Source organism: Suricata suricatta, chromosome 1 (genome assembly GCF_006229205.1).
Source record: "Suricata suricatta isolate VVHF042 chromosome 1, meerkat_22Aug2017_6uvM2_HiC, whole genome shotgun sequence".
Lineage (NCBI taxonomy): Eukaryota > Metazoa > Chordata > Mammalia > Carnivora > Herpestidae > Suricata > Suricata suricatta.
Window position 1 is genome coordinate 71148108 of NC_043700.1, and position 24383 is coordinate 71172490.

Here is a 24383-nt window from a genome sequence, read left to right on the forward strand (position 1 = left end):
GGCTGGTAAGAGCATGCCTGTTACTAGTCTCTGAGTGCTCCCTTGGCTTGTTCTCTAACCTGACCCCCACCTCTCTAAGTCTCGTCCCTTAGGAAGGAAAAAGATGATTATGTATTGTCTCGAGGGTGTAAACAGATGAATGGCTTCCTTGCTCTTCCATGCACTCATTGGTTTGCTATATGTGCCCATCAGTGATAAATGGCCTGGGTCACAAGCAGGGAAGGTTCCTTGGTGACTGAGGCTGTGATGCCTCTGCTAAGCCTGCAGCTTTGTCACCGGCCTGGAGCAGTGTCACCCATTAACGCTCAGGGCCTAATAGAAGTATCAATTGCAGAAAAGAACCTCTGAAAAGGAGGCTAAAGATCTGTCTAGATGAACCCCTCCAAGGCAATATTTTTCTTGACACCAGTATAAGCGATGGAATCCTAAGTAGCCTAACATCCTCAATGGGGGAAATAGAATAAGAAACTTGTTTGAAGTAAATGCCATTGACCCTGAAAGAGGCTCAGGGTCCCTGAAGGCAAGTAAAAGAAAAAGGGAGTCCTGCCCAGCATTGTTTCTGTTTTGTTTCTTTGTGTGTGTGTTTTGTGTGTATGTTGTTTGTTGTTGTTGTTATTGTTTTACTGAATGTGTATTGATATGGCAGCCAGCTCAGCTGAGTGGAGCACCTTTGGGCTTTGGGGTTATACGGACCTGGACTTGCATCTGACTCCAATCCTTAGGACTTGCAGGCCTGGAGAAATTTTCATAATTTCTGAGTTTCTGCTTCCACAATACCTCAGGCTTTCAAAAGATCTTCTGCTTCTCTATTTATTAAAGTTGTTTCACAGGTATTAATAATGCCCCATCAGTTGCTGTCTCAGAGGGAACGTGTGCAAGCATCTGCAGCCAGATTTCTCTGATTGTGCCGCTCACAGCTCTGACATCTGCCAAGCCTGTCAAACTGCAGAGTCCTGGGCCCCGCCTCAGATCTCAGGCACATGGAGCCCAGAACTCTGCATTTTTAATAAGTTTTCCAACTGAGTCTCACACTTGAACTTCTGAAAACTTCTGATCAATATGCAATCAATTTTAACATGTAAAATTGGTGATGTTTTTGAAGGCAGAGTCAAAGATGTGGGGCCATGGTGCTATTAGCTGGTGAGCAGTGTTTTACTTATAACAACCCCTTCTTCCAGCACCCAGCTGCCAGTAGGAGCGGCAATCATTCTCACAGTCCCAAGAAAAGACCCTCTCCTGCCTTGGAAGGTGCCCAAATAGCCAAGAGCTCACCCCAGTCCTGCCTATACTGTCAAGTTTTATCAAAATTTTGGAAATATTCTGATATCAAAAATACCTTTTTTTCCCTTCAGCAATGTGAAAGGCTTACACAATAATAGCAAATTTTATCCGTAGGAGGATCAAAACCAAGGACTCCGTGAAACAGAGTCCATCTCTAAGTGATAGATTTAAAACTTAAGTAGGTTAGATAATACTGTCCTATCCCAAAAGGCAAAATGCCTACCGATCTTGTGACTTAAATTTGGATACTAGTCAGGAAACACAGTAGTTTTAGTATTTTGTAGAGTTCCTTTCCTTTCTGTCCTTTTTTCCCATTATTTCCATTCACCAAAAAATACCATCTGCATGTGGTCTGGGTATTAGGAAGAAAATGCTGTCTGAAGGCCATTCAGAACTAGCTTTTCTATGTATCCAGTTTCTGTGCATATCCTTAGCATTGATCCCCATTTGCTGTATCTCTTGCGTCTTACTAATATGGAACAAGAAGCAAGTTTCTCCTCCAGATTTCTGTTTAAATGCCCTTGTCCAATGAATACAACCATACTCAACACAAGAGGGTCTTTGCGATCTGACCTACAAAGGGAATTATGAGCCCTATTCTCTAAAAGGGCCAAGTCTACATCTAATGAAAATTTAAAAATTCAAATATTTCTTTTTCTGACAGGTTCATTCCTATTTGCCAAGGTAACTCTGTAAACAATAACCTTTTAGTTAGTTGTTCCCTATGGCTTGTCTAACCTTATGAGGGAGGCCCAGGGCTTCTAGGATGTAGAACAGCATTAAGAGGACCCCAAGTTGACACACTTGGTACCAAGGCAAGCTTACCTTGCCAGATAGTATTCTACTGGTTCATAGAGTCTCTTGTGGAGTGATTCCAGAACAACTACTCTTTAATCAATCCTTCTTTGGTTTCTTCATTGCCTCTAAAAAAGAAAAAAAAAGTGAATTTGGTTAGATAGTGGGGTAGCTATGCCTATATCTTGGTAATGAAGCTGATTGTGTTCAGAGTTTTCAGTCTCATGTGATAATATGAGAAGAAGATGGGTTCCTTTACCCCAGTTATTTGTTGTAACACGTGTATATACCGATGACAAAGACGACCAGGTGGGTAGGATGGATAACTCATTCAATATTCATTCACTCACCAAAAGTCCACCAAACACCCACTTTAAGACAGGCTCTGTGCTAGACACAAGGATTCGGGTGAAGGAGTGAGCAAGGCACAGTTTTTTCCCTCAAGAAACTCACAGGCTCATGGGGGACAGGTCAACTACCACAAAGACATGTAAGCCAAGAGTGGTCAAGATGCAATGAGAGTGAAGGGAAGAAACAGTAAATACCCCCTAGGGCAGCTCAGAGGATGAGCCAATTACTGAATACAGAACTCAGGGATATTCAATTACCAAATGTAATTGAATGTATTCAATGTATTCAATTACTGAATACAAAACTCCATAGAATTATCATTAGTCAAAGGAGGTCATCATTATCATATTTGTTTGAGTGGCAGGGGAAGAAATAATTGCCTGTTGCTCCTATAAGCCCTACCTCCTTGCTGGAAGTTACAGGAAGTCCAGCCAAGTTATTTGGTGGAAATCATTTCTTCCTGACGTGGGAAATGATGTTCCTGTGAGTCACTCCACATCCCACAGCCTCTATTTTTCATCACACATAAGCTTTTATTTCTAGCTGGGTGTTGACAAAACAAAACTGCTCCCCAGTGCTTAAGTAACACAATGGAAAATAGTTGACAAAATATGAACAGGTTGATTTTGATTATACATACAGCTTCTTCTCTTAATAATAAAATGTGTTTGAACAGGCATGAGTCATTCCTTAGAGGGTCATGATCGATTGATTGATTTAGTTGGTTGTTTAATTGGTTAGTTTTAGAATAATTACCAGTTCTATACATTCATATTATAAAATTTCAAGGGGCACCTGGATGGCTCAGTAGGTTAAGCATCCAATTTTTGGTTTCAGCTCAGGTCATGGTATCAAGCCCTGTGTCAGGCTCCATGTTGACAGCATGGAACATGCTTGGGAATCTCTCTTCCTCTCTCTCTCTGCCTGCCCCTCCCCCCCCCTCTCTCTCAATAGATAAATAAACTTAAAAAATATTTTATAAGAAATTTCAAGAAAAATACCAGAAAAACAATGCATCATTCAAATTCCAGTACCCAACAATAACCAGTGTTAATAAACGTTGAACATCAGTTTAGACTTCTCTCAAGACAAATGTATAACTGGATGAGGGGATGGATAGCTCATTAAAAATAATCTCATAAGAATAGAAGTGTGTTATATTCCTTCTAATAATAAAAACATTAAAGTTAACTTTACATGAATTTAATGGAAGACCAAGAAAATAAAACTAAAAAGAAAATGCTGAAATTCATAGAACTCTTAAGAGACTGTTCTAAGGATAAGAAAAAAAAATCATGAGTATCGCTAGATGTCTAACTACTTATTTCAATTTTAGACAGTATGAGTTGAAAATTTTACTGTGAAACCTAAGTGGCCAGCATACTTGTACATCTTCTCCCCTTTCTTCATATCTCTCCCAATTTTTTCGGTGCTTTTATTTTGTTTGCTTAGTCAAGATTTATACATTTACATTCTGTTCTGCAGACATATTTTTTTCCTCTGTTGCTGTTTCTGTTCAATCTTAGCTTTGTGTTTAAACTAATTCAATACTTTACCATTCTTTGGTTTATCTCTTGGTGAAATGGCTTTCTTTGTCACGATGCACAATACTGATTTCAGCAAACATGTGTATATATAGCATTTACTGTGGGCCTTGTACTATCCCAAGCACCGTATACATAGTGATCCAGTGAATCCCAGACAAATCAATTAAATAGTGACTATTATTATCCTCATTTTACAGATGAGGAGACCTGGTACAAAATGTAACTTGCCTAAACTACACAGCTAGTAAATGGCAAGGCCAGGATTTAAAGCCAGGATTCAACCTCCAGTAATCTAGCTTCAGAGACTGTGTCCTCCAACGCTTTCTTCCACAAGGCGTATGTGTGCTTTATTCCCTGAGCTCCGTCATGTGTTAGCGTGTTCTCCTTGTTGCCTTTATACATGAATGACAATTTGGCAGGATGAAAATATTCTAGGTCACAGTTCTTTTCCTCTGTAGACATTTCCATACTGTTCCCCGGCATTTGGGAGTTGATGGGAAGAAGTTGGAAGCCCCTTTGGTTTTTTTTTTTTTTATCTCTTTAGCTTTTTCTGTGGAATGCCTGAAAAAGTTCTTTATCTTTGATGTTGAATAGCCTAATCACTATATGACTAATGTTGCTCACTCTATATCAGATTTGCCTAGGATACTGTGTGATCTTTCAAACTGCCATTTCATTTCCTCTCTTGCTTTCAGAAATTTTTCCTGTGTTATGTTTTTCAGTATTTTTTCTGTTTTTCTTGTTGGGTTTTTATCAGGAATATCAAAAACTCTTGTGCTGAATTGTCTTTGAGCTCCATAATTATTATCAGTTATTTTTCCCTCTACATTTGCTATAATTATCTCAAGTACTCACTAATTATTAACATGATTTTTTATCTATGTCTGCAATCTCTTTCTATTTCTAATAGTTTCTTGAAAATGTATTCGGTTCCTTTAGCTCTTTGATATCACATTCCATCTCATTTTGTTGTTTTATCTTCTTATTTTGATTTTTTAAAATTTAATTTGTGTTCTGATTAAGTTCTTACATAGTGTGATGCACTTGCAGAGAACCTGCTTGCTATTTTGGTTTTGGTTTCTTTCAGATAAGATTTTTCATCTGTCTTTTACATGCATTTATTTTCCTTAGTACATTTTTACAATGCCTGTGCCATTTCTTTTCATCTAATTTATGATTACTATGGGCAATTCTGTCTATTGCTTCAAAAGAATACAGTATAAGTGAATTTTCCTTTGCACCCTCCCTGCCTTGTATAGAACACCTCCTTCCCCACTCTGAGCTGCAATTTGAGGGCTGGGTATTATTTTCAAGCCCCTTTTCTATAGCTTGAAGGTTTGGGAATGAGGAAGGGGAACAACTGAATTGGGCCTGAGTGGAGTCCTTGCTTGGGGCCCAGGGTTTCACTCCTTTCTGAGGTGCAGCTCACTATCTTTTAACTGGAGCCCAGTCCACTTAAGCAAGAGTGGAGAGCACTCCCCTGGGCTTCCACTTGTTTCTGCAGCTCAATGGGCAGACCTGGAGGCCCTTTCTGCCTTAGACCAAGCCCTGAGGCTTCTCTCAAGGACTTCTCCTGGAATTTTCCCGGAATTGCTTAGTCATCCCCTCAATCTGTTTCTCTTAAAGCTGGAATACATTGATGAGAATCCTCAGGATTTCATTAGTTGGCTATCTTTCCACCCCATGATTTTTGGGGGGAAGGAGAAAGGGATGGAGGTAGGGGAGAGTTGGAAATGCAAGTGCAAGGTGATGCAGGGTTAAGAGCCCTGCTCAGCTCCACCAACATCTTCTGTTTCTTTTTTGGGGCTGCCACTTCTTGATGTTTATGGCATAAAGCTTGTTTGGGGCTAGTAAATCTCTCTCTCTGTCTCTCTGTCTCTCTCACTCTTAACAGAGAATACCCTACACCTTCCCCCTCATGCCAGCCCCTTGGAACCATCATATCTGCCTTCTGTCTCTATGTATCTACCTGTTCTGGGCATTGCATAGTAATGGAATCATACAAAACGTGACCTTTTGTGTTTGGCTTCTCTCACTTAGCGTGATCTTTTCAAGGTTCATCCATACTGTAGCCTGCACAGAACTTCACTCCTTTTACAGACCAACAATCTTTAATTCTATGGATGTACCACAGTTTGCTTGTGGCCCTTCCTTTATCTTCTAAGTCAGCAAAGTAGCTTCTCTCTGACTCTGTTTCAGTTGTCATCTTTTTCTCTTATCATGGCCAGGAATAGTTTTCTCCTTTTAAAGACTTACAAGATTAAGTGGGGAACACTTGGATAATCCAGGATAATCTCCTCATCTAAAGGTCTTTAATTTAATTACATCTATCCTGGCATGTTCCAGTGTATTCTGTACCAAGTTATAGGGATTAAGGTGCAGACATATTGGGGGGCATTATTCTGTCTACCATGGGCATGTAGACCAATAATGATAGTAATAATAATAATAATAACAATAATAATAGTCAACATATATTGAGAGATTACTCTGTGCTTGGTACCCCTCTAAGAGTTTTACCTAAATTTACTTTAGTCCCTATAATATTCTTATGAGATGGGAACTATTATTATTCTCATTTATAACTAAGGAGGATGCTAAAGCACAATGAGATAAAATGATTTACCTGAGTTCTCACAACAGGTAAGTAGCGGAGCAAAAATTTTAACCCAAAAATCTAGCTCTGGAGCCTATACAATTAAAAAGGAATCCTCTGACTTAATAAGATTGGGAATCCCTGCCCTAGAAGATAGAGTTTTTTTTTCCTAACCAGGCTCCAGCCTTAGATCCTCACCGGTCCTCCTATATCTCATTTTGGAAGCAAAACATGAACTGAACCAACACCAGGCTATTAATAGCCTTGTTTTATTCCATTAGCAGTGAACATTCCCATATGTAGTTGTAGAACTATTAAGGTGTTTGATGATAGAGTGCAGTTCCAACTCTACTGGGAATGTTACCAATGTGTGGTATATACATCCTATTACCTGACATCTGAAACTTAAAATATCTGACTTCCAAAACATGTTTGGAAGTCTAAATTTCCAAAAGTTTAAAAGACAAGCTCATGGGGGCGCCTGGGTGGCTCAGTCGGCTGAGCGTCCAAATTTAGCTCAGGTCATGATCTCACACTCGTGAGTTCGAGCCCCACGTCAGGCTCTGTGCTGACAGCTCAGCCTTTTGTCCTAATTTAAAATGTCTGAAAAATAAAATGTCTGAATTTCTAATATAGGAAATACTACATCTCCTAGAGGCTAGTTCCCCCTTGTTTAAAATAAATACTTTATGACTCCAATATATTTAAAAGAAACATTTCAATATAATAAGAAGCTAGTGTGATACAACCACGGAATAACACAGGGTGGCTTATTACCCCATGTAGAATTATAGAGAAGAGTCCTCTCTGCAGATTATTTCCTACAGCTTGCTTTAAAGAGAACAACAAAGGGACGCCTAGGTGACTCAGTCGGTTGAGTTCCCAACTTTGGCTCAAGTCATGACCTCATGGTTCATGGGTTTGAGCCCCGTGTCAGGCTCTGTGCTGACAGCTCAGAGCCTGGAGCCTACTTCCAATCCTGTGTGTCCCTCTCTTTCTGCCCCTCCCTCACTCATGCTCTATCTCTCTCAAAAACAAATAAACATTTAAAAAAATTTTTTTAAATCGACCAAAAGCCACATCCCCCAGGCTGGGAGGCTCTTAGAAGCTCTGATCACATGGACCATGGCAGAAAGACAGAATGCTGGCCCAAAGGACATGAGTCTTGTACAGTGGTTCTGTCTCTGCCTTCCCGTGCTGGCTAGGCTCTCACAGCGTACTATACCTCTCTGGGACTCCATCTCTTCATCTATGAAAGAAGGTAGGTTTGATGAGCTCTGCGATCGTAGATCCTAGAATTCAAAGAAGCGCCCTTTTCTGGGACAGACATGCATTCAGGAACGCACGTTCTACCAGCATTCGAAAACCGACTTTTAACCCAGTTTAGTATCCTTTAGAGCAAAATGCATGTTTTATACAGATAAAATTTAATATTTATACCAACTAATAAGACATGCTCATTTATATGCATGTTATACCTCATAAGTAACCAAAGGAGTCAACATTTTTATCAAATGTTCATCTGAGGTCAGTGAGTAGACAACTCCCTCCTGCTTTTCCGCAGACTGGTAGTTGAGAAGTCAACCCAGTTCAGAGTTGACCCTGATGATGAACTCATTAATTCAGTACTTAGTATGCATTAGGCAGTGTGGTGGGGAGAAGAGGAGGGGAGGAGGCTGTGGATTTTGCATTTATTGGCCTGTGGGACTGTGTAGCCAGCTATCTATCACGGAATAAAAGTATCTGCAGCTCCCCCAGGTCTGATGATGAGAAATGTTGTTGATTGACGTGTCAGTTGATTCCCACCTCTTTTTTATGTATCACAAACCATTAAGGTGTTATATTGACGATGGGAGATAGGAGAATATTCTGGAAACAGGTTTTGGGGGGGGGTTTTGTTTGTTTCCCCCCAACAGAATATTGACTTTAAACTCATGTAAGTGCAGAAAAGCACTCCATTATGATTGCCTCTCCATAAAGCACTGGGCGTCTCTTAGGGGTCACACGCTGCCCCACAGATGCAACTGTTCATGTACAACAAGGCCCTGGCAACAAGCTCAGGGCTTCTCAGCAAGCCAGAGGGTGGCGGGGCTCTTAGCCTTCTTGGCACCATCCGTGCCCTGCCTAGAATAAGTAGACAACATCAGTTGCCCCAGAGTATGATTCAGGACCAACACTAGCACCCTCTGCAACCACCACACAGGCGCAGAGGGACAATCAGGCACTGGTTTCCGGCCGAAAGGTTGCTGTGTGAAGTTTGCCCCTGCAGATGAGCAGATGGTAGGTGCAGCGGGCTGTATTGTAGAGGCACAGCTCCCTCGGCTCTCTGAACCTTGCAATTGCTGGCAAATGGGGACCTGAATGCACATTTGGGATGAGTGCTTCCTGAGCAGAAGAGTCGCTGGTCAGGGCTGGATGTGTGGAGCCCTTGTGGAGCCCTTGTGCTGCTGCACTTACTGGGTCTTTCTCACGCTCTGGCTCCCCAGGTAGATGGACAGGATCACTGCCCCCCAGTACCACCATTTCCTGCTAAAAATCAGTTAACTGGGACGTGTTCTAGAATTACCGACGCAGGTCAGGGTGAGGGGTTTGGGAAATCAGCACAGTGTCTATCCAAAGCTTTGCATTTGTTAAGAAACACTTTTAGTGCTCTCCCCTGGGGCTGGTTCTTTTCTGTTCCAGGCAGGGGTGTGGGGAGGAGGTTGAGGGGAAAGGGACCGCACTCCAGGTCTGCCCCGTCAAAAGCTCCACTGTAGGGCCTGGTAACCCTCCACTGTTACTGTCACCCAAGATTTGCAGCCTCCACCTCCTTTCTCTTCTTCTCTCTTCCTTGTTTCAAGACCTTCCATCCTCCATGCCCCCGAGGTTCTTTTTGTTCCAGCCTGTTCCTGCCCCAAGCCAGAGGCGGTTAACAGAAAACTCATTTACTGGAAGGTGTGGATGGCTGGAGGAGTTCTTCCTCTGAGGCAGATTTTCATTTTTTTTCAAGTATCACAATGTTTATTGATAGATTCAAGTATATAAAATCAGGGCATGAACATACTTGATAAATTAAGTAGATGTAATTTCAATACTATAATAAGAGGGACCAATTCAAATTCTCACCATTTGTTTCACACCCACAAAACCTCTTCAAGGGCATTAACAATCTCTCAAAACGGATCAGTTTTGTGCAAGAAACCATATTTCTTTTAAAAAGACTTGTGCACTTGCCCAGGTTCAAGGATATTAAAATCTGGCACATAAAGCCTATTACTAGAGGTAGAAATACAGGCAAGATACTATTAAGGGGGGCGCTTGGGTGGCTCAGTCAGTTTAAGTGTCCAGCTTCAGCTCAGGTCATGATCTCACAGTTCGTGTGTTCAAGCCCCGTGTCAGGTTCTGTGCTGACAGCTCAGAGCCTGGAGCCTGCTTCGGATTCTGTGTCTCCCTCTCTCTCTGACCCTCCCCTGCTCGCACTGTCTCTCTCTGTCTCTCAAAAAACTAAATAAAAAACATTAAAAAAATTTTAAAAAGGCAACAGCCATCAATTACAGCTAAGAATTTTTCCATAACAACCAAATAGATGATCAAATGTTGCAACAACTCAAGTATTACTGAGCAAAGTGCATTTCTATAGTAGTCAGTGATGTTATTCAGTTTTCTAACTTAAAACAGCCTATGATAATCAACAGCAAAGAAGGTCCTTGCAATAGACTGCCTCTGCTTGAGCACTTAGGATGTAATTATTACACGCTGCTAATATACTTTCTAAACATTAAAGATACTCCTAAAATATTTGGTGGTAGACTGTGATTAAGACATTACACACTACAAAAAAAAAAAAAAAAACAACTTATGCAAAAGAAAATCCTAACTGACATGCTTCTGCTTTAAATATGGTGAAAACATTACAGTGGAATTGCTTTTCGCAGTGGTTAGGTCCAATGCAGTTACGTCATAGCGACATTTCTAAAGAGATGCGGGGCGTGGGGCAGAGAAGGACACTGGAGTTCTGAGAAATAAACCCCAAAAGATGGCATTTCCGGTTCTGGAGATGGGAGATTTTTATATTGGAGCTGCCCTATCTGAAGTCAAACCACAGAGACAGCTCCTTGCTGTATTATGCATAAGATTGCTATGGGTTCATTTGCAAAGTGAGGCTTGAAGCCTAAGGCTACTCCTCCTCTGTAGCTGAGCCCACAACTGTGCCTTGAGCACATTTGCCTCCTCTCTCTTCCCACACGGTCTTCTCCACTGCTGCCCTCCTAGGCCAGAACAGCAACCCTTTTCCTCCCTCCCTGGCTACTCTGAGCCTGGCTCCTTCCAAGAGCTGGCAGCAGTGAGAAAGGGGGACGGGGGAGGGGGGGGCGCGGAAGGGACTGACTGCTAGGAAGCCAGCTGCAGGGAGACCAAGGCAGGGTCAAGAAAGCAGAGAAATAGGGTGACAATCTGAAAGTCCCTTCCTACCTGTCCCCTCACCCAGCACCCCAGATGTTGAACCAAGTGGACAAGAATGTGGCAAGGACCAGAAATGAACCCCAAAGAGGGTTCTCATAAGCAGGTTTTAGAGAAGACTCCGGTCCTCCGGTGCAAGAGACCGCATCAACAAGGGAGAAATGTGCTTTGCTCAGTGGCGGGCACTCCTCTGTGGATCTGCCTGGACTACAGACAGAGAAATTTGTCCTTGTTGTAGGCTGGTACAGCTAAGCTGAGCCTCAGTGCTGCAGTCAGCTAACACCTCCCAACGCCCACAAAGCACTCAGTGGCATGGAGAGGATGTGGGGTGGGGGGTAGGGGAGTAGATTCTGCCTTAACCTGGAGAAGCCAACTTTCCATTTGTCGGCACACTGGGACCCCAATCACCCAGCTTGTTGGAGAAACTGCAGGCCATTTCCTCACCCAGCATTCCACGGGGGCTGGGGGGCTGGGGCTCCACCACAGCTGACTACAAGGGGCTGTCACCAGCGCGGAGGGTGACTCCCTTGTGGTATTTTTTAAATGTTTATTTATTTTTGAGAGAGAGACACACACAGATGAGCAGGAGTTGGAGGGGCTTAGAGAGAGAGGAAGACACAGAATCCGAAGCAGGTTCCAGGCTCTGAGCTGTCAGCACAGAGCCTGACCTGGGGCTCAAACTCACAAACTATGAGATCCAGACCTGAACCGAGCTTGGATGCTTAATTGACTGAGCCACCCAGATGCCCCCCTTGTGGCATTTTTGATGATTTCTTTTCTGCAGGATTTTTTCCCTTCTACCAGCCATTCTCTTTGTTAACAGGAGTTGTTCTCTGTGCTGGATTTACTGGCTATATGTAGAATCTATTTTCTCCAAAGGCATCGCGGCAGATGCCCACTCTTCCATTCTTTCCTGAGGTGTAAAGAGATCTGAAATTGACGAGATACGGAAGAAGTGCAGAGCCCAAGAGGGAAAGGAGCAGGACAGTGCAGGACATTTGAGTTCTCTAAGTCAGATCTTTCCCAAGAAAGGGACAGTGCTGTGTGGCACAAAGGATTTCTTAAGTCAATTTGTCTCACAATCCTACAAAAAATCTAATGAGGGAGGCTTTCTTTTATGTGTAAAATTTTTTTAAATCTTCTCCCTCTCTTTACAGAAGAGCTTCAGCCCATCTGTGAAAAAGTCTAAGCTGCAGTACACCAGGAGGTAAATTTTTGCCTTATGGAATTCTATTCCTGCATTCAGTAAACGTTTCCATGTTTGGGCCCTGGATGTATGCAGATGAAAATTACCGCTTGCCTCATGGGGCTCACAGTCTAATGAGGGTGACCAAACGAAAAAACCATCATATTCAAGCCATCATCACATCCGAAAAGGAATTCCAAAAATAACCTCAAATCTGTCCATTTGTCTCTGTCTTTACTGACATCACCTCAATCAAAGCTAATATCATGTCTTGTTTGGGCTGCAATAATGGAGCACATCGTACTACTGTCCACTGGATATTTCATCTTGTTTTCCTGCTGTGCCCCTCTCTTCAGGGGGTACATTCCGTCTATGATGAAATCAGCAGTGACCCTATCACTTGATATGGACAATAAAACACAGGCAGAAGTGGCTGGGGGCACGTCTAAGAATCAGTACCTGGTTTGCTGGGTTCCTTTTCCTGGGATGAGATCAGCAATTTTCAAGATGGTGGCTGCCCCATTAGCCCAGATCCTGGAGTGAGTGGCTATAGAACAGGCTCCCAGCCGACCTGTAATGGACGTGTAGGATGAATGAACATGAAAATTTTGTTGATACCAACCATGAAGATTTAGGGGTTGTTTATTCCTTGGGAGCCTTGCCTAATCGGGCTGGCACACCTCCTAAATGATTTCCCCGTTTCTATCATGCCCACTCCAGCTAGTCTTTAAACAGCAGCCAAAATTGTCTTTTAAAAACAAAGAAAACTTGCTAGAAGTCTTTCGATGGATTTCCACAGCATTGAGAATAAAATCTGAGCTTCCAAAAGTTTTGGGAATCCCTGCTTTTTCTGTTCTTTCATGTCATGAGTTGGTCTGCCACCCTACCCTCTACACCTGTGCTCCAGCTACACTACCCCTCATCTCTGGGTCTTCCCACGTGTTATTCCCAGTGACCGAACACCTTTATCATGCAGTTTGCTTCTCACACTTCTATGTCAGCTTAACTGTTACCTCCTCAAAAAGATTTGCCCTGTTTATTCAATTAGAACTAAGCACCCCCTCTCCTTCTTGTCATAATCAACATGTTCTTTTCAGTTATAGGACTTGTTATCATCTTTAGTCATCTATTTGCATAGTTACTTACTTTTATTGTTCATCTATCTCCACTGAGGTATCAACTCCATGAGATTAGGGCCCATGCTTGTTTGGTTCACAATGAGATATCCAGCTCCCTACACAGTGCCTGGCCCACATGTAGTTCTTGAATGAATGAATGAATAAATAAATGAAATGCTTTCATAGAATCCTTTTTTTAAAATGTTTATTTATTTTTGAGAGAGAGAGAGAGAGAGACAGAGTGCAAGCAGGGGAGGGGCAGAGAAAGAGAGAGACACAGAATCTGAAGCAGGCTCCAGGCTCCAACCCGTCAGCACAGAGCCCGACGCAGGGCTTGAACTCATGCACCATGAGATCATGACCTGAGCTGAAGTCGGATACTTAATGTACTGAGCCACCTAGGCGCCCCACTTTCATAGAATCTTGATGAAAGTGGTAGCAGAAATATATGTCAGGGATAACTCCAAAGGGAAAGCTATCTTTAAGGATGTACAGATCTGAACAAAAGAGGACCTAAAATGGCAGAGAAGGCCTGTGTTAGGTCAAAGCATAAGGCTGGTTCTGATATTAATCCAGAATTTCAAGTCCCATTTAAAGAAAGCCTATACCACAAATCAAAATATCATGAAATCAATCACCAGACACACTCCCCAAGAGCCACTTAGCCCCTCTCACAACTCGTCCTCATCTCCACACCTGCAAGGACATATTAGTCGGAAGGACTCTAAGCACCTCCCCTATTGCAATGGTGTGGGGTTTTTTTTTCAGTTGAATATCTTCTAATAAAATTTGAAAACTACTGTGTTTCCTCAACACATGTTTAAGTTAGCATTTAAATTATTCATCATATTTAGAAATGCAAATTTACATGATTCTTTTTTTCTCCTTTGAACTCATATTTTCATTCTATTTTGCCCACAGAATTTTATGATAATATAAATGTCTTCGTAAGAAAATATCAATATATTATAAATCTTGATGAATCATTAATCACAAAATTCAAATTTTATTAAAAATGAATCTTTTAGCAAGAGAGATGAAGCTTCTATTCTCAATTAGCTGATGCTCCATGAATGAATATTATTTTTTTCTATGTCTACGTACCCTTGTTTTCAGTGTGGTTGCTGATATACCTTGCTCACATAAATACATAGATAGGCATGCACGGAAGGGAAATAGGTCTGTTTTAGAAGTACTACACAGATTTCTTTGAAATCTTTCTGATTCCCACAGCAAAAATAACAAAGTCAACTATCCGCACAAATTATTTTTAATGTTTAAGAGCTGACAACTCTATTAGGTCCTCCTTTAATTTTACTGAGAGCAAAGACTTGAACCGACCCAACTTACAAAAAAGTTTGTTACCCAGGCAACCATCCTCTTTATGAAATACTTAAAAGTATATTTTTTAAAAAGTCTCTACTCAAATTAAGCAAATTACCATCATTTGTACATTTTACTCTTTCACTTAAGGGCACCTTGTTTAACTAGATACACACACAAAAGGTTGGGAATTATTGTTTCTTTCCCTAGACCTTTTCCAATGTACTATTTTTTATTAAATGCTTTAATATTAGCACACACCTTAAATATGTTTTAAAACAACTTTGGAGCTATTCCTTTAACTCACTTATTAGTGGAAAATGTCTGCCATATAAATAATCCTTGATATCAAGCAATTGAGCCAAATCGGGCTTTTTTCTGCCAGAACATATCTGACTTTTCTTATTAAATCAAATAAGCAAGTTGAGAGATGTCTCTATGACAACCACTGGAGATAGATAATATTCCAGCCTTACTATGAAATAAGACTCTGTCTTCGTTGGGCCTTATCGAAAGCCACAGGGATCTCCCCCAGAATAGAATGTTCCTTTGGCAATCTCTGAAGCACGGAAAAGACAAGGTCCTTTAGAATGATACTGTATTTCTAACTGTCCCTTTGTTTGGTACCACAGAGGTTTTTACATCCTGGGCAATGCGTCATAGTATGACTTGGGATGGGTAAGGAACAAATACTTCTCTAAAGTAGGTGAAGGAAAACTATGAAAGGGAATGTGGTAGAGAGAAATAGTCTTGTTTTCAGACCACTTCTATTGCATTTTAGAAAGGGTACATATTAAAGTTGAGAACTGGAAATGAGTTCCCTTTACATCTAGGCATGACTGTGTACTTCTTGGAAAGCCTTCCTGTACCCCAGAGTCAAAAACCAGTTGCTCTTGGAAGAAGTGTACCATGGGCAGCGGACTGAACCAAGATCCTCCCCTATGATAGATCCATATGGCCAGGGATAAGGGACCCCCCCCCAGCACTGCCCCATCCATCCCACGTAGAACCTGCCTCTGAACTTACATCTAGAATGTGAGCCGTGGCCATAGGAGTAGCTCTGGAAGCACTTACTACAGTTTGGGAGGAGTTATTCTGGTCACTGGGAGACTGCTCCTTTTTCTAGCAGTAAGTACAATGGGGAAAATGCTTACCTCTTGGCACCTGTTATCTCATCTCAGTATCAACCCAAGGGATTTTCTGATTTCATCTTCAAAGACTTAGTCTAAATGAGTCAAAGCAGTTTGTTTCAGAAACTAAGTCAAAGTGTATACAAAAGGAACAAAGATTTTTCATTTGCTTATTAATTGATTTATAACAAGGCAGTTTTGATGTGCCAAGCACTTTGCATAATAATACTTAATCCTGGCAACAGCCCTGAAAGGAAACTATTTTTGCCCTCATTTTAGGGTTGTGGAAACTGAGGCTTAGCGTGGTCTCATGGCTGCAAGGGGCAGACTTGGGCTCATAAACCCATGGTTTTCACCATGCCACTCTGCCTCTGTATCCTTTGCCCACCATGCCCATCGCACACAGGAAATGCAGCCCCAACAGTAATAAGCAGCTGATACACCTTTCTTTTCTGTGTTCTGTGCTGACTACTCAGGACTATGAGTCATGTCCCAATTAACCATAGAAACTGGACAGCATGGAGAAATTAAAAATCACATGTAATCCCAAATCTCAATTTAGCCAATAATCTCAGCCTCTTATTCCCTAAGGACTTTTTGAAGAGTTCCTAACAAGTGACAATATTTGGCAGGTTCTATTTCCACCACCTTGCTTTTTATACCCTACCCTTCAGTAGAGATAATAGCATACAGAAGAGAAATTTGGAAGTTAAACAGCAGAAAGAGAAACCAAAAAATCCAGGGCTTAAATTTTACCTGTATATGAGTAATATGGCTACTGTAATGTTAGTCTTCACTTTGTAACTTTGGGTTCTTGCTGACTTGAAACTGCATCTTCAACTAAAATCCATGACCAAATGCCTTCATTACAACCATGTAGTCTAAATATCAAACTGCTGATCATTAACTCAGTTCCAGGTCACAATCAGGGACTCTAGTAGATACTTCTGGCACACACACCCCTCCCCTTCACACCACTCCCCCTCAGTCTACCTCTGATTTCAGTTGCAGGCACAGTGGACAGTTCCGAGTAGTCTTTTTTTTTTTTCCTGTTTATTTATTTATTTACTTATTTTTAAGTAGTTTATTGTCAAATTAGTTTCTATACAACACCCAGTGCTCTTCCCCACAAGTGCCCTCCTCCATTACCACCACCTCTTTTTCCCCCTCCCTCTTCAACCCTCAGTTTGTTTTCAGTATTCAATAGTCTTTCAAGTTTTGTGTCCCTCTCTCTCCCCAACTCTCTTTCCCTCTTCCCCTCCCCCTGATCCTCCATTAGGTTTCTCCTGGTCTCCTGTTAGACCTATGAGTGCAAACATATGGTATCTGTCTTTCTCTGCCTGTCTTACTTCGCTTAGCATGACACCCTTGAGGTCTATCCACTTTCCTACAAATGGCCATATTTCATTCTTTCTCATTGCCATGTAATACTCCATTGTTTATATATACCACATCTTCTTGATCCACTCATCAGGTGATGGACATTTAGGCTCTTTCCATGTTTTGGCTATTGTTGACAGTGCTGCTATGAACACATTGCTCTGCTGTTATCAGTCCCAAGGACTTCTTTGATGGGCAGTGTGGATTGGGCTGTCTGATGTCATGAGGTACCCAGCCTGCACAAGTACAACCCAGGAGTGGTGGGAGGGTGAAGTATGTTAATGCCCCTCAATCAACTTGCAACCCATAGGAATGGAAGCTAATGGATAAGAGCTACAATCATCCATCCTTCAGGGGGACGGTTCTGACATAGGTTTACTTTTCTGGAAGGTCTGATAGAACCAAGCCTTTACTGCCCATAGTGTAACCTCACTAACAAACTCATTTATTGGCTTTTCCTTCCCCCTCCATTTCCATATCCCTGCTTTCTAGGACCACATTCCAAATAGAATACATGCTCCCAAGACTTTTGGAGTCTGCTTTTGGGAGAACCCAAACTAAGATGTGGAATTTCCAGATGTTACATGCAAATGGCCATTCTCCATGAAAATAGCTAAATAAAACAAAACTTAAAAGGCAAGCAGATCATTCCAATTAGGCAGTAATTGTTGACTCACAGGTGGGAAAGTAGGGGAAAAGAGGGACATGTACCCCAGGAGAAGTGCATAAGTATTCAAGGGTGCCTTTTCAAGCGACATCCTTGAAATTCTGATTTCTTTTTCCAGAGTACATAATTCCCTTCCTCTGAAAGAATCACAGCCACATCAAGTCGCTGCCTTGTCACCATTACTGATGAGGAAATGAGTTGTGGGGGACAGAAAAAGAAGGTTGCTGAGGTGACAGCTTTTTAAAGACAAACTTTTTTAGATGCAGTTTGGTACATTACTCAACAGTCTTAGCTATTTTTAATTGTAGCTTAATTTAACTCTGGTCCTCTGGTCCCCATGCTTAGACTGTTGGAGCTAAATAAAGAGAAGGCCTAAGCTTCTCTTTCTAGCATTTGTGTAGAACTTGGAAAGTCCTTATCACTTCTCCAGTCCCCTCCTGCCTTCTCAAGGAATCAGAAGATGAACACACCACAGCCCTGCACCTCTACTCTGACAGCAAAATATTCGTGACCTGTTTTTTAAAGAACAGCAAAAATCCCGTTTTCCCGGCAACTTTCTAGTTAGAATCTGCCAACTAAGTGTAACCTGGAATTTGAATATAATTCCTTTAGCGACTCTCTGGAAACCTGCAAAATTTACAACTGCCCAAGACAGCCCCACCTAAGGGGGAAAATGTTGCAGAGACTATGCCAATCTCTACTCAGAATAAAACATTTTAAACAACAAACTTACATGAGGCCTTTTGACATATAGATTTAAACTGGCTTTCCAGTAGCCACACATTGCACAACATTTTAGTTGAAAGCAAGGGGTTGGAGGGAGTGTCTTAAGCCTGGGCTACCCAGACTGGCCACCGCAGACATTCTTAGTTGAACACAGCACTCTTTCTGGCCACATCTGGAAGTGGTTCCTGCATTCCTCTTCACACAGCACTCTAGTCGACCAAGGTTCCTAATCTCATGAAAGAAAATCAGGAAAGCTGAAAACAGAATAGCATTAAGGATACAATCATGAACAAAAATAAAGCCCTTGCCCTCATGGAGCTAGCTTTTCATGAGGGAAAATACACACTAAATCAACAACCAAATATGTATTTAAATATCTGGAGCAGAGTCTGACAGTTGCCTTCTAGGTGTCTGTTTTATGCTTCTCTCTCAAATTAACAGAGTAATGATTTTTATCTGGACACATGGCCTCCCAGCTAACAGGCCATATTTCTCAGCCTCCCTCATAATTAGTATAGCATAGGAATAAGTTCTGATCAATGGCATATAAGTAGACATACTTGTGGGACTTCCAGGAAGTTTCCTTAAAGGAGAGAGGGCAAATCCCCCTTCTTCTTTTCCTCCATCCTGCTGCTGGAAAACTGGATATGATGGCTAGGGACCATCACTGAACCCTACATAGAACAATATTAAACCCTACAGGATTAGAGTCACATCCTAGGTGTTGTGTTTTATTTTATTTTTTTTTAATGTTTTTATTTATATTTGAGAGAGAGAGAGAGAGAGAGAGACAGCATGAGCAGGGGAAGGTCAGAGAGAGAGGGAGACAGAGAATTCGAAGCAGGCTCCAGGCTCTGAGCTGTCAGCACAGAGCCCGTCACGGGGCTAGAACCCACAAACCGTGAGATCATGACCTGAGCCGAAGCTGGACGCTCAACTGACTGAGCCACCCAGGTGCCCCGGAAAATCTATTTTTAAAGAATTTTCTTTTTTTAATTGCCTTAATGTTTATTTATTTTGAGAAAGAGACAGAGTATGAGTGGGGGAAGAACAGAGAGAGAGGGAGACACAGAGTCCGAAGCAGGCTCCAAGCTCTGAACTGTTAGCACAGAGCCCGATGTGGGGCTAGGACCCACAGACCGCCAGATCATGATCTGAGCTGAGGTCAGATGCTTAACCAGCTGAGCCACCGAGCCACCCCAACTGTAAAAAAATCTTTAGTCCTCAATAACCATGGAGAAACATACCAGCTCTGGACTGTCCACCTCCAGACCTCTCTTCCTTAAGAAAGAAAGAAATTTCCACTTTATTTGAGCTACTGCTTCCCAAGTTTTTGTTATTCCTCACTTAACCTGATCATAACTGATCATTCTAAAATACATATACATAATTCCTAGATAATATTGGGTTATATGCATAATGGTGAAATCTTTGCCCAAAAAGAGAGGTGTAGAAAAGGTTATAGAAGAGAGGCAGACCTCAGTGTTTCACCTGGAATGAACAATTATAGATTAAAATGTTGACACTTTGCAAGAGTAAAGTACAGATTTTCTTTTGTAGTTATAGATTATCTTTATGAGTGGCATCATTTCTGAGAAGTTGTGGTATTGGCAGCAAGTAAATTAATGAATAGTTAAATTGCTATATTAAATTGAGGGACTGTTTTCTGTTTTAAAACAGTTTCCGGAGCCATGAACTTCCCATTGGCATTGGATAGTCCAAGGGCACATGTTTCATCTGCACCTCAGCCCTCTTTGTCTTCTTCCATCAAAGCATCAGCACCATTGAAACACCAGTGCTGCAATCCTATCCTCTTGTTTTTGAAAGCACCACAGCTATGCTTATTTGCATATTCGTTGGCATAAATTTGAATATTAATTTCAGTAGGCATTGCCTCTAAATCTGGAAAATAAATACAGCCTGCTGCAATTATACAGATAACCAGTATTTAGGACACATGAGTGCCTAAAAGTTTTAAACCTTCTACATTTAATTATACACAGATTATACTTAAACACACATACACTAATGTCAGTTTATAGGTTGTGAACCTTGCAATGAATTTATTCCCTTAGCCAAGTGTAAAAGTTTCCATTTTGGAAAAACTGGTAATCAAATTGCAGAAATCTATTGGTCAGGACTGCTCTTTTTGTTACAAGTGGCCAAAAACCAATATACAACTTTTCTAAATTGTGAATTTCTTGGCTCACACAACTCAGAACTCCAAGGGGTTGACTGACTTTGGGTACAAATGAACTGAGTATTCAAATGATTCTCCCCTCTGTCTTTCTGCTCTGCCCATCTCCCCTGGCTTCATTCTCAAGCAAATTCCCTCTACATGTGGTAACAAGATACCCCTGCCAGTCTGAAGCCAATATTATCCTTGCACTTTGTGGTCTCAGTAGAATAAATACCCTCCCTCTACGCATCAACCTCCAGAAAGAGTTGTTCCTGGCCAGCTTCAGTCAGGTGCCTAGGCTTCCTGGTACAGCCTTACCAGAATCCCATGCAGTCAAGAAGGAATACTTACCAAAAGGAGATAATAGGAGCAGGGAGAGAGAGAGAAAGAGGGGGGGCGGGGAGGAAGAAGAAGGAATGTGTATTAGTGAAGGGAACATATTCCTTCATTGGCTTTTGTTGATATGAACATGAGACCAACTTCCCACTGAACTAGAAAAGCTGTGTCCCTTCTTAGCTAGTCCAGGCCCTGACTATAGAAAACTACTAGGAAGCTGGTGGCATGTACTAGTGCTTCTCAAACTTTAACATGCTTATAAATCACCTGGCATTTTGCTAAGATACAGATTCTGATTCGGGGTACCTGGGTGGCTTAGGCAGTTAAGTGTCTGACTTTGGCTCAGGTCATGATCTCCTGGCTCGTAAGTTCAAGCCCAGTGTCTGGTTCTGTGCTGACAGCTCAGAGCCTGGAGCCTGCTTCAGATTCTGTGTCTCCCTCTCTGTCCCTTCCCTGCTCCAGTGTGTGTGTGTGTGTGTGTGTGTGTGTGTGTGTGTGTGTGTGTGTCTTAAAAATAAATAAACGTTAAAAAAATACAGAATCTGATTCAGTAGGTCTGGGGTGGGGCCCAAGACTCTGCAGGCACAACAAATTCACAAGTCCTGCTGATTCTGCTGGTCTCTGGACCACACTGAGTAGCAAGGCTAGATCCTCATTCACTGCTGCAAGTCTATTTGACCCCAAAAGCACAGCTCCCTGTTTCTCTTCCTTCAGAGTTGTGTTGCTCTCACTTTGGCACAGGCTTGAGTCCCATTGATAAAGCTGTCTTTTCTGCTGCCATCCAGGGGTTAACATGACTAAGGTCCCTGCCTTTTTTAATCCCCTGGAACAGTTTTACTGGCTTCTGCTCTGGCTGTAAAAGCATCCCTAGAGGACAAGCATCCTTCTATGTGACTGGCACCTGTTGAAGCAGATACACTGGGCTGAGCAATTAGGCCATGTCGCTGTTTGACTGCCATTTGGTTTGCATTCTCCTAAATTATGGAGAGTTTAGGAAAACTGTACCACTGATAGCACTACTTTCTGGACATGCAAAATTACTTGTTTGCATAATTTGCCACAAATTCATAAGTCTTACTCAGCACCTGGGTGTTCTTGCTCATTTAGCTTGCAGGTGTATAAAAGATGTATAAGACCTTCTCTGGGATGCTCTCCAGACATAATACTCATCAGCTGCATCCTGAACAAACAAGAATTTCATCTGGGCTTTTGAACAGGGACATTAGAACGTGAACAACAAGTGGAAGTGGGCATTATTTAGCTGAATGCTACATTTCTATGCCTTCCTCTCTGCCCTTTTCCACACATAGCCTGATTCCCCTTCTCCCTCACTCTTCAATTTAGCCCACATCCAATGCTCCACTCACTACTTCCATTAAGGAGCTAGTGGTAAAGGAACAACCTAGCAGGACTGAAAAAAATCACATTGTGCACTTTTCTCCGTCTTTAATAAATGCATTCAGGTGAAAATAAACTTCAAGGATGGTCTTAAAGGGGAAGAGAACTCCTGAAAGGTATGTATTGAAGCAGAGAGAAGCAATCACACCCATCTGACCTGGGAGACCCCAAGAGTTTATAGGTTGATGGTATTATATGTAAAGTTTTCCTGGTGAAGCCACCTTCTTCTTCTCTACTTTTCCCCTCTCTGAGTCACTGAGAGGAAGAATACATAGAGTTTGTGTGACCTAGCTCACTCACTGGCTAAACCTCACCCCAGACCCCCCTAGTTCAGAGTTCCATTTGCTCTCTTGCAAGGGTCTCTCCAAGAGTTACAGCTTAGTACACACTGCCCACAAAGAAGAAAATGTCAGCCTAATCAAGTCTTTGAGGCGTTTGCAGGAACTTGCTTGAGGTACAGAGCTCAATTTCCTGTATGAAAAATAAGCCATTCTTGGCAATCAGAAATTCATACCACATTTTGTAGAAATCTGATGGGAAACTATGTCTGGGGACATTTCTGCAACTTAAGATATGCAAATTCACTATTTGATTGTAATGCCAACCCATGATCTGGTGCTACTACCCTGCCTCTTATAAGATGAGAGCCTATAAAAACTAGTATATTAAAAATGTATCCACCAAAGTAAAATTAGTGCTCAGCAAATGCTTATTTTTCTAGAATTTTATTTCTCAGATGGATTGGTATAATTTTTCATGGTACATTATTGCCAGCCTATAATAAATACATAAACCTATCAAAACCTGATAGAAAAATGTATCAGATAATACACTGTGAACTAGGGATCAATTCTCTACTACTCTCCCGGGATGTATCTAGTGACCTAATAGAATGTTTCCAATTCTAATTTCTCTGATTCTGTAAAATCAATTTTTCTATAAACTATAACCAGTACATGAGCCTTTTACAAAAACTAATCATATTGGCATAATAGGCATGTCAAGTTACAGTGTAATGGACATTCTGTTGTCCTTTTATTGAAACTAATAGACTAGCATTAAAAGGAATAAAATACTGAAAATGATAACAGCTTATGGTTTTGATTTTTTTTCTAGCCTCTTAAATTTGATGGTATAGCATATTGGCTCTCAATCTCCTTTTATGGGTATTTGAACTTGACCCTGTTAAAAATGATAAAGAAATGGCTAAGAAGAAGCATTTTCCCACTCTCTGACCCTCAGCAGTGTGGTCGAGAAATAGGCAAGCTATAGCATCTTCATCTGCGAGGTTCATATGTCAGCTGCTGCTGCTGGGAAGGCTCCGTGAGAGGAAGAGTTACGGCGATAGGCCCCTGCTTTGTAATGTTGACAAATTAGCCGATCTCAGCTCTTCGTTTCAAAAATATTTCCACCCAAGGAGAATGGAATGAAATTGAAGTTGGTCATGCCAACCCAGGATGACCTTGAATGAAATAGATCTCTCTGTTTACCAGGCATAAAGATTACAGTGGACTCATCAATCACGAGGCTAACAGTATCATAGATTTGTGCCACTAATTTGAACTTTACAAGTTTTGGAAACTAAAGTTTATTGCTAATTGTTATTGTTGTGGTTGTTTGATGGGATTTGGAAGCCTCTCCCAAAACATATGGACTTTCCTCTTTGATATTTATCACAAGTGTGGCTGATAATTAGTTTTGTGATTATATATTTCATGGTGAACTCCCCTACTACGTTATACATTCTATGAATCAGGAACTGTATTCTTCCTTCTAACCATAGGGCCTCAGTTGCAAGTACAGGTTCTTAGTAGAGGGACCAATTTGGTCAGGGTCTGTTTTTACCTATTGTCCTCTATTAATTATTAAGATATATAGTAATTTTATCATTAAATGAGCAAATGCCTGGCCATATATCAGAAATGGCACTTGG

At 41.5% G+C, this 24383-nt stretch overlaps 1 long non-coding RNA gene across 1 annotated transcript in view; it reads right to left on the reverse strand.

The window, feature by feature from the left end:
* Nucleotides 1-2169: 2169 nt before the first annotated feature.
* LOC115304492 overlaps nucleotides 2170-24383 on the reverse strand; it is an 80577-nt gene continuing 58363 nt past the window's right edge. The window contains exons 2-3 of the long non-coding RNA XR_003914471.1: nucleotides 12653-12764; nucleotides 2170-2204 (exon numbers count right to left, since the gene is read on the reverse strand). This is a non-coding gene — a long non-coding RNA (uncharacterized LOC115304492). The remainder of the gene's footprint in view (nucleotides 2205-12652; nucleotides 12765-24383) is intronic.